At 35.7% G+C, this 16292-nt stretch overlaps 1 pseudogene; it reads left to right on the forward strand.

The window, feature by feature from the left end:
* LOC109108358 overlaps nt 1-16292 on the forward strand; it is a 43372-nt pseudogene that overhangs the window by 679 nt on the left and 26401 nt on the right.

Consider the following 16292-nt stretch of genomic DNA (forward strand, 5'->3'; position numbering starts at 1 on the left):
TCTCTCAGTGCAGTGCTATGACTTCACTTGCTTCTCTGGGTGGCTCAGGTTCTACTTCCTGTTTAATGATGAACTGTTGGAGATTTTGGCTCAGACGCAGAACCCTCAGGCTGTGCAGCCTCATCTGAGGAAGTGTTTTGATGCAATATCCCAGCTGGAGTTCGCCCTGCTTTCCCCTGGAGAGGGTGAGACTGGTGAAAAAATACAGTACACTAATGACATCTTAACCATGGTGTTGCCTGAAGGAGAAAAGGTGAATTTCTTTTAGTTTAGTTTAGTTTCTTTCGTATATGACAAATTCAATACCAATAGAGTCAGTGTACCTTTGGCTACTTTGTTTGGTAACACTTTATTTTAAGGACCAGTTCTCACTATTAACTAGTTGCTTATTAGCATGCACATTACTAGCATATTGGCTGTTTATCAGTACTTATAACACTCATATTAATGCCTTATTCTGCATGAGCATATGTTAGATCCTTAATCCCAAAACCTAAACTTACCAGCTACCTTACTAACTGTTAATAAGCAGCAAATTAAGAGTTTGTTCAGGGACACTCTTAGTTAATAGTGAATATGTGCTCCCTGTGTTACAATTTGTTTACTCATTTTTATATATATATATAAAAAAAAAACTAGACCCTTCTTGTGGTCAGTGAATATTATGACCATTTAATTACCTATTTGGAAAGGAATAGCATAACAGGAAAAGACGGCTCGTTTTTTTTTTTTTTTTTTTTTTTTTGGAATTAGATTTTTAATTTTCCTTTTTTTTTTCCAGTTTATGGCTTCAGTATTTTTTTTTTTTTTTTAAGTTTGACATTTGTCAAGTATGGTAACCCATACTCAAAAGTGAAAAGTGAAAGTGGTGACATTTGGTGGCACACACACAGCAGTGAGAAGTGAACACACCGTGTACACACACCCGGAGCAGTGGGCAGCTATATCACACACACAGCAGTGAGAAGTGAACACACCTTCGGGTTACAAGTCCAAGTCTCTAACCATTAGGCCACAGCTGCCCCATTTCTCCTTTATGTACACACCAGTTTATGGCTTCAGTATGTACAGCATTAATTCATAAAGAGTTGATATGACACTGCCAATGTCTTTGTACTTTAATAAAATATTGTTATTTTGTGCAGGTGGAGTTGACCATCTCTCAGCTCAAGTGGTGCAGGGACATGGACAGCTGCCTAGAGGGAGATCATGACCACTATCAAGCATTACAAGAATTTGAGCTCACCAATTTTGAGGTGACAACATATAGTTTTCATAGACCAAATGATGTATCTTCATATAGATGTCTTCATTCCCTTGCAAGTCTATTACAGTTTAGTATGCCTAGTACATTCATTTTGTTTTTACATACTGTATGTGTGTGTCTGTCTCTATTTATCTCTGGGTATGTGTATAAATAGAGACTGAATGCTCTTGCTGCTTTGGTCTGTGGGAATTTGCCCAGTCTTCATCGGAACATCATCACAGCTCTCATCAGCATATATGTGAATGCCAGAGACATCATCACAGAGCTTGTCAAAGAGAAGGTTTGTGTTTAACATTCATCTTATCACACAGGGACCAAGAAAAATGTGGTCTTTAACTGCTCAGATGGACTCGACTATAAGGTAATCTGTCTCTCTGCCAGTTCAGCTTCTGTTTTCTTTTTTCCTCATTAATGTTTTTAAGCATCTAGACAACCAATATGAGATAAAGATACTTGTGTTTTCCTGTAATATTAGAGTGAATTCATTGTATCTGTCACTAGGGGGCAGCAGAGCCTCAATGCAGCTCTCTGTACAGTACATGAAAAACACTGTAGACATCTATCTAAGAGCTTTACCCAGCAGGCCTGCTTTATTTATGGCCAGTGTTAAGTGTTTGCTGGAGGAGTCATATGTCAGAAAGATTCTTACTAGGCCTTAAAAACAGTCATAGTCATTGTTCACTGTTTGTCTTTTTTTATTACTGTATATCACTGGAACATTATTTTACCATAATAGCTCTTTCTGTAAATCATTCCTTTGCCTACGGGTTTGCTGTGGTTCAGTACATGGGGGGCATGTGAGAATGACATACTGTGGAGCAGTATACTGTTTTTAAACAGTATGATATCAATTAATCACTACTGCTTCATATTTTCATCTGCCATTTATCTACAGGGGTTGGACAAAATAATGTGAACACCAGGGGAAAAGGCAATCTTACTTCATTAAGTGTTTTACCATTTGCCTTTAATACAGTTTCCAGCCTTCTTCGAATAGATTCATACAACTTTTGAATAGTCTCCATTGGAACGTTGTATATCAGAGCATTTGCCAATTCCTGCAGAGATGTTGGAGGAGGGAATCTTCTTATTCCTCTCTCTAAAACTGCCCACAGTGGTTTGATCATATTCAAGTCACAGTTCAAGTGATTGAATTGTGGCCTATGTCAATATTTAAGGAGCAGAGTGACCAGAGGCCAATATATATAATACAGTTTCTTAATATGTACAATATGTACACTTGTATAATGAAATATCTACTCAAAGGGTTACTCTAAAATATCTGAAAAAAGGAAATTTAGGCAGCTGATTTGAATTTTCAGTCATGTTATAGTACATTTGAAACTATAAAAAAAAAAATTTAAAAAAAAACTTTTCCCCCTCTGGGGAAACCTTGAAAGGATTTATCAGCCTGACCATTTTATCAATGTAGCAGATTTATCATAGTCATTGTGCTAAAGACAATCATATATCGTGGTTTAAGGGGTTCACACAGGATTTGTGTTTAAAAATGTGAGGCACCTGGCAGTGGAATTTGTCAGATTTGTCAGTATTTTTAAAGATTTCGTGTATACGAAACACTGTTACGCAAGAAAGATTTCAGACATTGTCTGACAATAAAGTATATATCTATCTTATATATATATATCTATCGAACTTGAATGCCGTGTTTTTAGAACACTGTGTTATGTATGAAACACTTCAAAAGGAAACACAAAAGAAAATACTGCACAACTCTCATGCATTACCTTTATGTTGTAAAGTAATTTTATGTTAAGAGGGTTCAATATTCAGTTTGCTGCAAGTGTTATATTGCACTTGTGTGTTTAGATGATGGGGACGTTCTTCAGCGGTTTGGCTCAGTCTGGTCACTGGTGCTGCTTTGACGAATTCAATCGCATCAACATCGAGGTTCTGTCAGTCATCGCTCAACAACTCATCAGTATCAGAAACACAGAGGCAGCCAGGGTATTGCACACACAAGCACACACACACATGCATTGTCATCAGGTATACAGGATATGTGCAGCTGCATGTGTTTAGATTGTGTTTGTGTTCTGCAGCTACCTCGGTTCATGTTTGAGGGGAGAGAGATAAAATTGGTGATGACGTGTGCTGCTTTCATTACTATGAACCCCTGTTACGCTGGCAGAACTGAACTCCCTGACAACCTGAAAGCCCTCTTCCGACCCATAGCCATGATGGTGCCCAACTATGCTCTTATCGCTGAGGTGTGTGATTAAACTACCTGGTCTGATCCCAGTAATGATGATAAATCACACTAGGTGAGAAGTAGAGGGGTCAGAGATGCCGCATCTCATCTAATACGTGTACTCATTAAAAGCTTTCGTTTGTTCATGTGTGTGTGTGTAACTATGAGGAAACTAGTGTCATACCTATGAGATTACAAGTTTGTGAATTTCCACGATTGGTCGTAAAAATTCATTTAAAAATGTGTAAAGTGATGAAATGATTGAATTATTAGAAGTAGAGCAGAGCAGAGGTAGACATGTAGAGCAGAGGTGCCAAACCTTTTACTATGAAGGGCCAAAATCCAGCTTGATTGGCCGAAAGTAAATATTGTATTAAATCCAACTGTATATCTGTCTAGCCCATGTTACATAGAAAAACAGTGAAAATGGAATGCTTTGGAAACTGGTGTGCTATTACTGCAATATGCTATTTGTAAATTTTCACAACTAGTTGGTTGGAAAATGTACTTTTTACTTCAAAACAAACTTACAAAATACAAAATGACTGAATAATTTGGCTCATTTAGAGCAGAGGTGACCAAACCATTAACTACAAAGGTCCAAAAATACATGTTACTTGGTAGAAAGTAAATATTGCATTATATCCAACTATAATTGAATTTTCCTGTCTTTCTTTTAAGTATTATTTTGTATGGTACTATAATTGAATTTTCCTGTACATTTTTTGTTTTTTTTTAATTGTCTATATTTATGTAAAAAAAAAATAATAAATATATAAAATATATATCTAAAAAAATAATTTTATATATATATATAATTATTATTAATTTTAATTTTTAGTTGATTAATGATTTTAATAAATTTTGTAAGATGAATAAGTTCACTTTTTTTTGTAGAATGAAAAAACAATTTTTTTTAGTTAGGGAAGTGCGCTGTATTCCCCAAACAATACACTATCCAACAGTGGGAAGTGGTTTGGAAAGAAGAGTTACATGAGTCCTATGAAGTCTTTCAATATTAGCATGTCTTATCTGACAGCCGTGGCAATTCTCCAATATCTTTAACCTTAAAACCTCTCTCTCTCTCTCTCTCTCTCTCTCTCTCTCTCTCTTTCCCTCCCTCCCTCCCTCCCTCTCTGTCTCTCCCTGAAGGTGATCTTGTACTCTGAGGGCTTTGAGTCTAGTAAGACTCTTGCGAGAAAGATGACTCAGATGTACAAGCTCTCTCAGCAGGATCACTATGACTTTGGCATTAGAGCCGTCAAATCTGTGCTGGTCACGACTGGGTAAGGTAGATCTCTGTTCTGTTTCTACAGGACAAACACATTTTTACATTACTAGCATTAAAGATTTTGGGGTTGGTACAATTTTTTTTTAAAAAGTTTTTGAAACAACTATCACCAAGACTGTTTTTATTCAGTCAAAAACAACAGTATTCATGCTGTGAAATACAATTACAATTGAAAATAGTGTAATTTAAAATGTAATTTATTCCTGTGATGACAAAGCTTGTATTTTCAGCATCATTACTCCAGTCTTCAGTGTCACATGATCTTCAGAAATCATTCTAATATGCTGATTTGCTGCTCAATAATTATTTCTGATGTTGAAAACAGTTTATTTGAAATCATTTTGAAATATTTTGTAAAATTATATAATATATAATCAATTAAATGCATCCTACTGAATTGATTTTTTATTTATTTTTTTTTTTTATTTTTTTTTTTCTTGTTGATGACATTTGTTTGATTGTTTGTTAATGACATAAAACAGTCCTGCAGGCTTGGGGTGTGTTCATTTAGGGTTTTTTTTTTTTTTTTTTTTTGGTCACTGTTGTTTTCTGACATGTTTATTGTCTTTGCTTTATAAACAAGTCAGATTGAGCGTTGATTTGCACATGCTCAGTCACTGTCATGAATGAGCCAGTTGGAGTAAAGGCCAATAAAATACAGCCATGTAACACTAAGCAGATAATTTAGGCCCATTTGGCACGACTGTCATGGCCAACAGCCAATTAGCCCTGGTCTCAGATCAGCGGCTGTACAGCTGGAACTCATTTGTATTTTCTTAAGTGCGTGCGTGTGTCAGCATCACGCCACTGGCACATTTTATTAGTTCTCAAGTTTTATATATGCAGCATAAATTCTCTTTAGAGTCTCTTTATTTCATTGTGTGCTTCAGTGATTCAAAATGTCTGTCTTTAAATCAGTGTGATTTAGGCTGACAAGAATATATGAACAGCTAGGCAAGTGTGTTTAAAAGAGAGAGCAAATGTGAGATCCATATTCTGTGTAAAGCACTGATACAGATTGTTTAATATTCTTTATGATTCATACTCATTAGTGGTGCTTACCAAGGTATTAATAAGAACTCAAATCTTGTGTCTTGTTGCGAGATGTGAAGTGATCAGCCCTATGATTTTTGGATGGTAGACATTATAATGTGTGAAAAAAAGCCTTAAGACAGGAAGCAGCCACATAGCAACCATCTAGAAATGCCTTAGCAACCACCCTAGCAAAACCACCTGTGACATCCTAATACTGTGGTGGGCAAGCGCCACTTACCTCACATTTTCCACCCTAGCAACCACATAGCATTGCACTAAAAGCACTCACACAGAGCACTCACAGAACACAACTCCCATTTTCTTCAGAAAATGTAAAATTCTTGTTTGATTTGTGAATTCCATCTATACTAAGATCTATTGTGTGATTACCTGTGTGTATGCGGTGTAAAATACAGAGAGTACAATTTTTTGTGCCGCTGGCAGAGGTGGAAAGAGTACAAAAATATTCTACTCAAGTAAAAGTACCATTACATTAATGAAATTTTACTTAAGTACAAGTAAAAGTACCAGTCTAAAAAATCTACTCAAGTAAAAGTAAAAAGTAGCTCGTTTAAAATTTTACTCAGAGTAGTAAATTACTTAGTTACATTTTAACAGTGGGAGGGAGGCAAAAATGGGACAGGCCAAGGGTGTCGAATTCAGTTCCTGGAAAGCCACAGTCCTGCACAGTTTAGATATAACCTTAATTAAACACACCTGATCCAGCTAATCTAATAATTTAGGCTTATTTGAAAACTACATGTGTGCTGGAGCAGGGATAGAACTAAACTCTGCAGGGCTACAGCCCTCCAGGAACTGAGTTCCTGGGATAGGCCTAATTGTTTTTAATTAAAGGAATCAGTTATTTAGAATAATAAGACATTTGGGCTGTTACCAGGCAAATCAGTATCAACAAACTCATCTTTTCAATGCAGAGGAAATGCAGAAGCTTCATCAGAAGTGGCATTTAGGTGTATTTACACACTGTTTAGAGCAGGACAAGAATGCATTTAACCTGCAGTTACAAATGCATGAATAATGTTTTGATATACAAGACCATAAAATGTTGAATACTCATTGATGATAAGAAATGATAAGAAATTATAAAAAAAAAAAAATCGAAAGATACTTTAAAATGTGAAATTAAAATGGCCAGTATGTGTCAGCAAAGTTACTGTTACTAATAAGTGAGTCATTGCGATTGAACCGAATCATTTAAACGGTTGTTGATTCATTCAGGAACGAAAAACACTGTCATGTTACTCAGAGACGCCAAAAACTGTGCTTTGGTGGCTGTGTTTGGAATAATTTTTTTTTTTGTTGTAGAAATAGAGCAAAAACAGGCAATATGGTGTCTAAAACGCAAGTCTCTTAATGAACTTGTTTACTGACCTGTTGTAAAAAAAAAAAAAAAAAAAAAAAAAAATTAATATATATATATATATATATATATATATATATATATATTATATATATATAATCATGATGATTTTTGGAGGAAAACGACGGCATTCTTTGTGTGATTTTGATTTGTACTATATGAAATGAAATAAATATGTACATTTTCTGCCCCTATATCTTCAATTTTGTGATCATTCTAAATGCATTTTACAAGACTGAATCACACAGTGAAAGAACGCACTATAATGCGCGAGCACATCATTAAAACAACAATTATGATATTATCGCAGACGATATATATCGCACTCCGAGCACAACTGTCTTTTTGGCTAATTTGTGCAAAACCTCTTGCTAAAATGTCAAAGCTGCCATTTTTAACCACCACTGCAATGACGCAAGTATTTAGCTTACCTCTATATGCTTGCGAAGGGTTGATGTCGAGATTTTAGAAGCTGCTAGTTTGGTCTTCCTATAAGCACAGCTTACACTGCATAATAAAGCATAAATATGGCCAGGGGTTTCACTTCATTTCCTTCGAGTTCAACTTCAGAATATGATGGGGGTTTTCGTTTTTAGCGGTGTCTGCACCACACTAACGCCTGTTTTGTCTTCTGCATCTTTCTTGTGATTTTAGCGCCAGTTTGCCCTCCTGCCCATTATTTACTGCAGTAGTTTCCAGGGGGCGATTTTTTTTTTTTTATTATTCAGTAATTAATGTTTTAAAATGTAGCGAAGTACAATACTTCAAACAAAATATACTTAAGTAAAAGTAAAATTACAGATTTTAAAAATTACTTGAAAAAGTAGAAGTACACAAAAAAGCTACTCAATTACAGTAACGCGAGTAAATGTAATTCGTTACTTTCCACCTCTGGCCGCTGGTTGTGTGTTCATGCTCACATTTTCTGAACTACAATTAATATATTATGTGTGTGTGTGTGTGTGTGTGTGTGTGTGTGTGTGTGTGTGTGTGTGTGTGTGTGTGTGTACCTGTTTAACCATATTTTGTGGACAAATTTGTACTCAAAAGTGAGCAAAACCTGACAAAATAACCAAAAACCTCCATTTGGGGATGTCCTCATCTGTAAAACTGGTATAAAAATAAAGTAAACAAAGTTTCTTTGAAATTGAGGGGTAGAGTTAGGGGTGGGTTTAGGTTAAAAAGTGTATAACTATCTGTATTTAAAAACAATAGAAGTCTATGTAATGTCCCCATTTAGATTAAGTAAACGTGTGTGTGTGTGTGTGTGTGTGTGTGTGTGTGTGTGTGTGTGTGTGTGTGTGTGTGTGTGTGTGTGTGTGTTCAGGTCATTAAAAAGAGAAAACCCTCACTTGAGTGAGGATGTTGTGCTGATCAGAGCTCTGCGAGACTCAAACCTGCCCAAATTCCTCAAAGATGATGCAGTGCTTTTCAGGAGAGCACTCCCTGTGTTTACAACACGTACAGCTTTTAAAATGTTTTTGAAAGAAGTCTCTCATGAAGTCTCTTATTAAACTTTTGTAACATTATAAAATTACTTTACTATTACTTTTGATCAATTTCGATCAATATTTTCTTACTGAATAAGTGAGAATGAGTATACATGTGCCCAGATGTGAGCTAAATCTGCCAAAACCTCATTTCGGGATGTCCTCATTTGTAAAAACAGCATAGAAATAAAGTAAATAGGGTCTGTTTAAAAATGGCATGTGGAAAGTTTTCTGTAAGGGTTATGGTTAGCACTGTTATTTTAGTATCAGTGAGATGCTACTATATTTTTTTTATTAATATTTTGAATCAGTTTTTATTTTAATATTTTCCATTTTCATTTTTTTATTGTATTTTTTGTGTTTTTGTTATTTTTAGTATTTTGCTTTTTTTTTTTTTTTTTTTTGCAAAAATACGTCTATATAGTTTTTATTTATTTGATTTCAGTTTTAGTTGTAACAGTTTTATTACATCAAAATGAACTAAATGAAAATGAGAAGTGTTGCCTTGGCAAATTTTATTTTTCATTTTATTTTATTTCACATTTATTTCAAGTAGCAAAAATGTTTTTATAGCTTTGGTTTTATTTTCAGTTTAAGAGGTTATCCATAATAACTCTGTTGTCTTTGAAATATACTCATTTAGATGTGTGTGTAAAATAGCTTTATTTAAATTTTCTACTGAGTAGTGTAGTCATTTCACATGAACTTATGATCTCCACCATGAGGGGGAGCCACCATTATGTAAAATATCTTTATCCATCTCATCTGAGCGTGTATTATTTGTTAAAGCAACATTCATTTCTTTAGCTATTAACATCTGGACAGGTGTTTTTACTATCGAAAAATTTATATTTTAAGAGCTAATTCAGTTCAATTCAGTTCAAGTCCAAATACTGTATATGTATGTGAATCCCTGACTCCCTCTTTTTCTTCCCTAAGTGGCATCTTGACAGACTTCTTTCCCGGCGTCACCATCCCAGAACATGACTACAGTGTCCTGCAGTCCACCATTCACTCATCCCTGTGCCAGCGTTCCCTTCAGCATCTCCCAAGCATCATAAGCAAGGTCATCCAACTCTATGAGACCATGCTGGTCCGCCATGGAGTAATGCTAGTGGGGCCCACTGGAAGTGGCAAAACCACTGTCTACTGTGTGCTGGCAGACACCTTGGATACCCTGTATCATGCTGGCCACCAAAATCCCTTCTACATAGTTAAGACCTATATGCTCAACCCAAGGTCAGTAAGCATGGGCGAGCTTTACGGGGAGGTGAACCCACTGACGCTTGAATGGCGGGACGGTCTTATGGCGATTTGTGTGCGTGCAGCAGGACTTCAGTGACGACCACAAATGGGTGATCAGTGGCGGCCCGGTGGATGCACTGTGGATCGAGAACATGAACACAGTGCTGGATGATAATAAGATGCTCTGCTTGGCCAACAGTGAAAGGATCAAGCTCACGTCTTCCATAGACATGATGTTTGAGGTGAGATGCTCAAATGTGCTCATGCTCTCCCTGTTTGTTAAATTCAACAAGCACTTTCTAATTTTAATTAGAGGCTAGTCACACACGCTTACATGCTATGCCTTCTCAATCAGGTTCAAGTTGTGGCAGTGGTGTCTCCTCCCACAGTAAGCCATTGTGGGATGGTGTACATTGACCCAGAGGAGCTTAAGTGGATGCCGTATGCTCAGAGTGTTCACACTCCTTTACAATCACTGTAGCATTAGAAAGAGTTTTAATTAATAGTTTTATAGGAGGTGCACATTTTGTATGTGGTTGGATGTAGAATGTCTTTTAGGTTGGTTTTTAGACCTGTAGAGCTATTACCATCTCAGAAATGTATTTTTTAGGTTACAGAGCCTATTCGTGCATATCTGATAGAGCTGTTTGAATGATATGATGTGAAGGGCCTGCAGTTTGTATCAAAGTACTGTGTGCAGGCCATTGCACAGGTGGACATCAATAAAGTCATAACCCTCTGCTGCCTGTTGGAAGCATTACTGTTCAGTGTTGGAGCTCCTAACCTTAAAATGGTATACTGCATATCAGCTTTCATCAAAATGAATCAGACACAGGATTCTAACATATTTTAGAAAGCTTCGTCAGGATGTCTAATTGATAATGTGATCATGTGAAAAGAAAGCTGACAATGTGCAACAACGCAAAAGAAAACCCAGCAGATCTACACTACTGTTATTATTATTATTATTATTAATATTATTATTATTATTATTATTATTATTATTGTTGTTGTTATTATTTTATTGCTTTTTGTTTTTTGTTTTTTGAAAGAAAGAAATTAATTTTATTTAGCTAGGAAACATTAAATTGATCAAAAGAGACAGTCAATCAAAAATATATATAATGTTACAAAATATTTCTGTTTCAGTTTAATGTTGTTCTTTTAAACCTTTTATTAATCAGAAACCTCTCATGGTTTTCAAAAAAATAAAAATAAATAAATAAATAAATAAATAAAATATGAAGCACCACAACCATTTTCAACATACTGTAGATAATAAGAAATATTTCAAATAAGCATTATCATGATTTCTGAAGGATCATGTGACACTGAAGACTGGAGTTATGATGCTGAATATTCAGCTTTGCCATCATCAGAATAAATTATATTTAAAATATATTAAAATAGAAAACAGTTATTCCAAATTGTAATAATGTTTCACAATATTACTGTTTTTACTCTGTTTTTAGTAAGCATTGGTGAGCATCAGAGACTTCTTAAAAAAACAAACAAATAAACAAACAAACAAAAAAATCATTTTGACCTTAAATTTAGATGCTACTATGTATTCACTGGTACAAAGACCCTTTTATATTGTGTGAGAAAAAAAGTGTTATAATTACAATCTTATTTAGGAAAAAAAAAAACTAATAGAGTAATGTTACATATATAAACCTGAGAAGAAATTTGTAAAAGTGCAAACATACATTCTTTTCTAGTCCATTACTCCATTCCCACTTGTCCCTGAATGTTTTGTTTCTCTGAAATATAAGGATTCAGAGAGGATTTTGAACTTGAGTTGCTAAGAGTGCCAATTTCAAGTTGGATCCCATCTTTGCAGTGTGATGGTATCCATCTGTTTGCTTTGTCTACTTGCTTTTGTGTGCTTTGTTGTGTATGTATTTTGCAGGAGGCCAGTAAGTTGAACAGTATGTTGTGTCAGACATTTGTGTTCTGCTGCCTGTGAGCACTGGGGGGAAATTTGATTGACAGCCACTGGGACACATTTGACACCTTCGTCAGGCAGCAGTTTGAGGGCAACAGTGATGCAAAGGTACACTTTATATACAGTACATTAAAATACATCTGAGATCATTTTGATTAAACTGTGAATTATGCTTACATTTATCGAGTAATGTATCAATAAACATAATGGGGACTTTCTGTTTCATTCCCTTAATTTATGACAGTCATATCAGCTTCCTAATAGTATTTTGTTCAAGAAAAAACAACATTATGTGCTACAGGATTTAGAGGAACATGTTCGGTTCTTTACAGATCTACAGCCATAATGTTTCAGATTTTTACATAATCCAAAAGGTAATGATTTATTTATTTTTTGCCTAATCCATCATAATGCTTTCTCAGTGGCCATACAGTAGCTATTCCTGTTAAATAACTGACGTGGAACACTGAAGACACTGCAAACCTCCTCTAGGCTTTGACCCTGAAAAGAGCACATTAACCTGACTGAGAGGTCATCGTAAATTACTGGTTCAGTTCTTTTTATAAAGACAGCTATGTCTTCTCTGTCTTCAGTGTCTGTTACATTCGTAAATATGACTGTGGAATATTTCATGAGAAATAGATTGAAGGAAAACAATATGTCCCAGCCATTTATATAAGGATGAAGGGAAGGTGTGGTATTTATTTCAGAAGGTCAGAATGCAGTGGAGAGTGTCATTATTAGTATTCCACAGAGTGAGACAGAAGGGAGGAGGGGAGGAGTGGAAGAAAAGGAGGTGGTGAATTTGTGATGAACCTGGGTGCTAGAACCAGCTCTTATAATAAAGGCTCCAGAAGAAACCTTTATTAGACTCTAGTGGGTTGGCAGCATTGCTATTTCTGTTGATCATACTTATTTAAAATAAAAACTTTTGATTGTTACATTGAAGGACCCAAGCTATGTTTAGAGACCAGAATATCATAGAGTGATCTTTTGACTTTGGCCACTACATAGCGACCAGCCAGAAGACCCCTAGCAACCACCTTACTATCTATCTATCTATCTATCTATCTATCTATCTATCTATCTATCTTTTTTGATTTTTGGCGATAAGTAGGGAGAAGCCTGATGTGTCTTTCTCCGTCCGTCCGTCCGTCCGTCCGTCCGTCCGTCCGTCCATCCATCCATCCATCCATCTATCTAGTTTGGTTCTTAAAAATAGTTTTTTCACAATCTATTTTCTGACTTCAGAGAAGATTACGGCTAGGGTTAGGTGACTACTACCATATGAACAACTTTTATGCTGTTTTGTGGTGTTGGTTTAGGACCTTGCAGCTCCTGTCCCCATTCACTTTCATTTCATGAAAAAGAGCAGCTTGGACATTCTGCTACACATCTGCTTTTGTGTTCTAAGGACATTCTAAATGTCCTATAGTACATATTGAGTGAACCCTCTCTCTCTGTAACAGTTGCCCAGTGGCGTTGATTTGTGGAGTGTGTATGTGGATTTTGATGTTACATTTTTAGAGCCATGGGAGAAGATCCTTCCCTAGATCATTCATCATTTCTTTGAGATGCTGGTACCCACCACAGACACGGTGAGGCACGGATATCTGATGGAAAAACTGTTATGTCAATCACTTTGTCCTGTTTACAGGCATCACTGGAGTGGGAAATGTAAGGCGGGTGTGTGTTTAATGTGATGTAAGTGTGTGTGATGCAGCGAAATGTTCCAGTGTTCATCACTACAAATTTATTTTAATCAAACTTATTGTGCATTTTAGTCTGTGGTGGCATGGGCATTGTTGAACAGTATGCAGGAAAAGGCAAGTTATGTCCCCATCTACTGTACATCAACTTCTCAGCTCAAACTTCTTCAGCTAGAACCCAAGAGATCATTGAGTCAAAACTGGAGAAGAAGAGAAAGAATATACTTGGTAAGGGACATTTGGTTATGATTAGGGTGGGTGTATAATCTGCCATACTGAAAATCATCTGTGTGTTACTGTATTTCAGGTGCTGCTGGCTAATAAAAAGATTGTGGTGTTTGTGGATGATCTGAACATGCCAAAACTGGACAGTAATGGCTCTGAGCCACCTATAGATCTGCTCAGGCAGTTCCAAGACTTCCACAGCTTCAATGACAGAGAAAAGTTCTTCTGGAAGGAGATACACATAATCAACAGACACTTACAAATAAAAAATAGAATGATGTGTCATGTTTTTCTTTCAGAGATATCAAAAGATTTGTCCTTGTTTCACTTCACTGGCCAGAATTGGTAATCAAAAACTATTTCTTATTCATAACCGGTTATTGTTTAAAAGGAAATAAATAAACAAAAACAAAGTTCAGTTTCGTTCAATTCTTGAAGGTCAGCATACTTCATGCAAACACTGGACAGAACACTAAAGCAAACATATGTAGCAAACAAAGCACAACCACTGTCTAATTAATGAACAAATTACTTTTATAAGGCACTTTTTTAAATAAATCTGCTTCACAAATCGATCTCAGTCCAATGAGATATTTTTGAATAAGTCTAAAGGCCAATTCACATAACTTTAATGATAACTGAAAATAATGATAACAATAAAGTTTTAATAATCATTCTAATTTTATAAAAATAGGAAAGTCCACAACGCAAACCTTAACAATGACGACACCGAAGAGCGATATCGTTGCATATGATTTTGTCCAACTTAAAAAAAACATTGACAGCCAATCAAACTCTGTCCTGCATTTGGTCTGGATGCTAAACTAAGTGCTATGCTTATTTTTTCTTGGTCTAAGTTGGTCTTAATGACTCACTGAATCGATCAGAATTTTTTTGTCATGTCAAACCCATAATTAACTTTGTTATGTGTATTTAATCAAGCATAAATCTGATTAAATAAAATTATGATATATATTTTAATACACTATATACATATATGTATGGTATCCGCAGTTGTAATGTTGTTTTGATATAGCACTGTATAATTAGGATTAATTATTGAGGGTCAGGGGCCGGGTGTACTGAAAGAGTCATTAATAGAATCATTAAGGAATCCGAATTGTTAACTAGAACCAGAATTTTTACTTTCCTTAAGATTCCCATCCCTAATCCTGCACATCTGCTCTGAGATCAGTAGTTTGCGCAGAAACCCTGAGGGACCACATTCAAATTTTATCAAGCATTTTAATCGTTAAACATTTTCTTACTTTCCGCCTCACTGTGTTTCTCTATGGGCATGGAAAATAATGTATGTTGTAACGTTTATCATATAATGAGTGGGACTAATGCTTGATGTTTGAAGTAGCTGCTCTCATTGTAATGTTGGCTCACCTCGGGAATGATGCTTAATTATGCATTTTTCACACACCAGCATCAAGTAAACCCTGTGCTCGTTGAACACACACACTCATACACACATATAAACAAAGATAAAAGTGCATAGAATAAACAAGGAAAATTATGCGATTTGGCAAGGTTACAGAGAAATATGGTGATCTGAGATGTTCTAGTCAACCTCAATACTCATCCATCTCAAATATGAGTTACGATAAATAAAAGACAGAAATATGATGAGAAACAAATCTGCTGAGGATTAAAAGAATGATTTGTGAGTCTCAAATGAGTTTTGCCCTTGGACAAACTCATTTGGGTTAGTGTAGCTCTTTGGTGGCTGAATATGACACTGCTTTGACTTTGACACAGCAACATTCCCTGAATGATTTTTCTGTCATTTGAAGAGTAATTGGTCATTAAGTTTTCCAGCTGTCGTGAATGCTCCCATTTTAATTTGAGTTTTAATCAATATTACAATAATTTCTTCTAGTAAAGGTTTGATGAGATCAGTGGAAGTGTCAAAAAAAGTTAAATGATGTCCCTTGGATATTTTTTCATATGCATTTATTCACTATCTTCTCTTTCCTTCTCCTCCCTTAAGGATTTGTGACCGTAGCTGCAGCCTGTGCACCTCCTGGTGGAGGTCGAAACCCCATGACCCCCTCATTTCATCCGCCACTTCAGCATGCTGTGCCTTCCAGCGCCCTCTGAGCAGAGCCTCAAACAGATTTTTAAGGTCAGCCATATGGTAGCACTCATTTTGAATGAACATTTTACTTTTAAAGTCAACTTAATAATCAGAATTGACCCATTTACTCTATTTTCCTAATACATGTTCTCAGTCTTATTACACTTGATTCACTGGTACATGTTATTCCAAATATAAGACATATTTTGCATTTGAAACAACTTTTCTTTTTGATTAAAATTATGATTTACCCTCTAACCACCTGGCTATATAACATCCAGTCACGTCCTTCTGGATGAAATCAAGTCCTGCCCTACTTTTTTCTAATTGAATTTCCTGTTTCACTCGTAATTATGTCACATATGTATAACAGTCAAAGAGTTGCCAACGCTGTTTCATCATGTTG

The sequence above is a fragment of the Cyprinus carpio genome, chromosome A1 (genome assembly GCF_018340385.1).
Source record: "Cyprinus carpio isolate SPL01 chromosome A1, ASM1834038v1, whole genome shotgun sequence".
NCBI classification, from domain to species: Eukaryota; Metazoa; Chordata; class Actinopteri; order Cypriniformes; family Cyprinidae; genus Cyprinus; species Cyprinus carpio.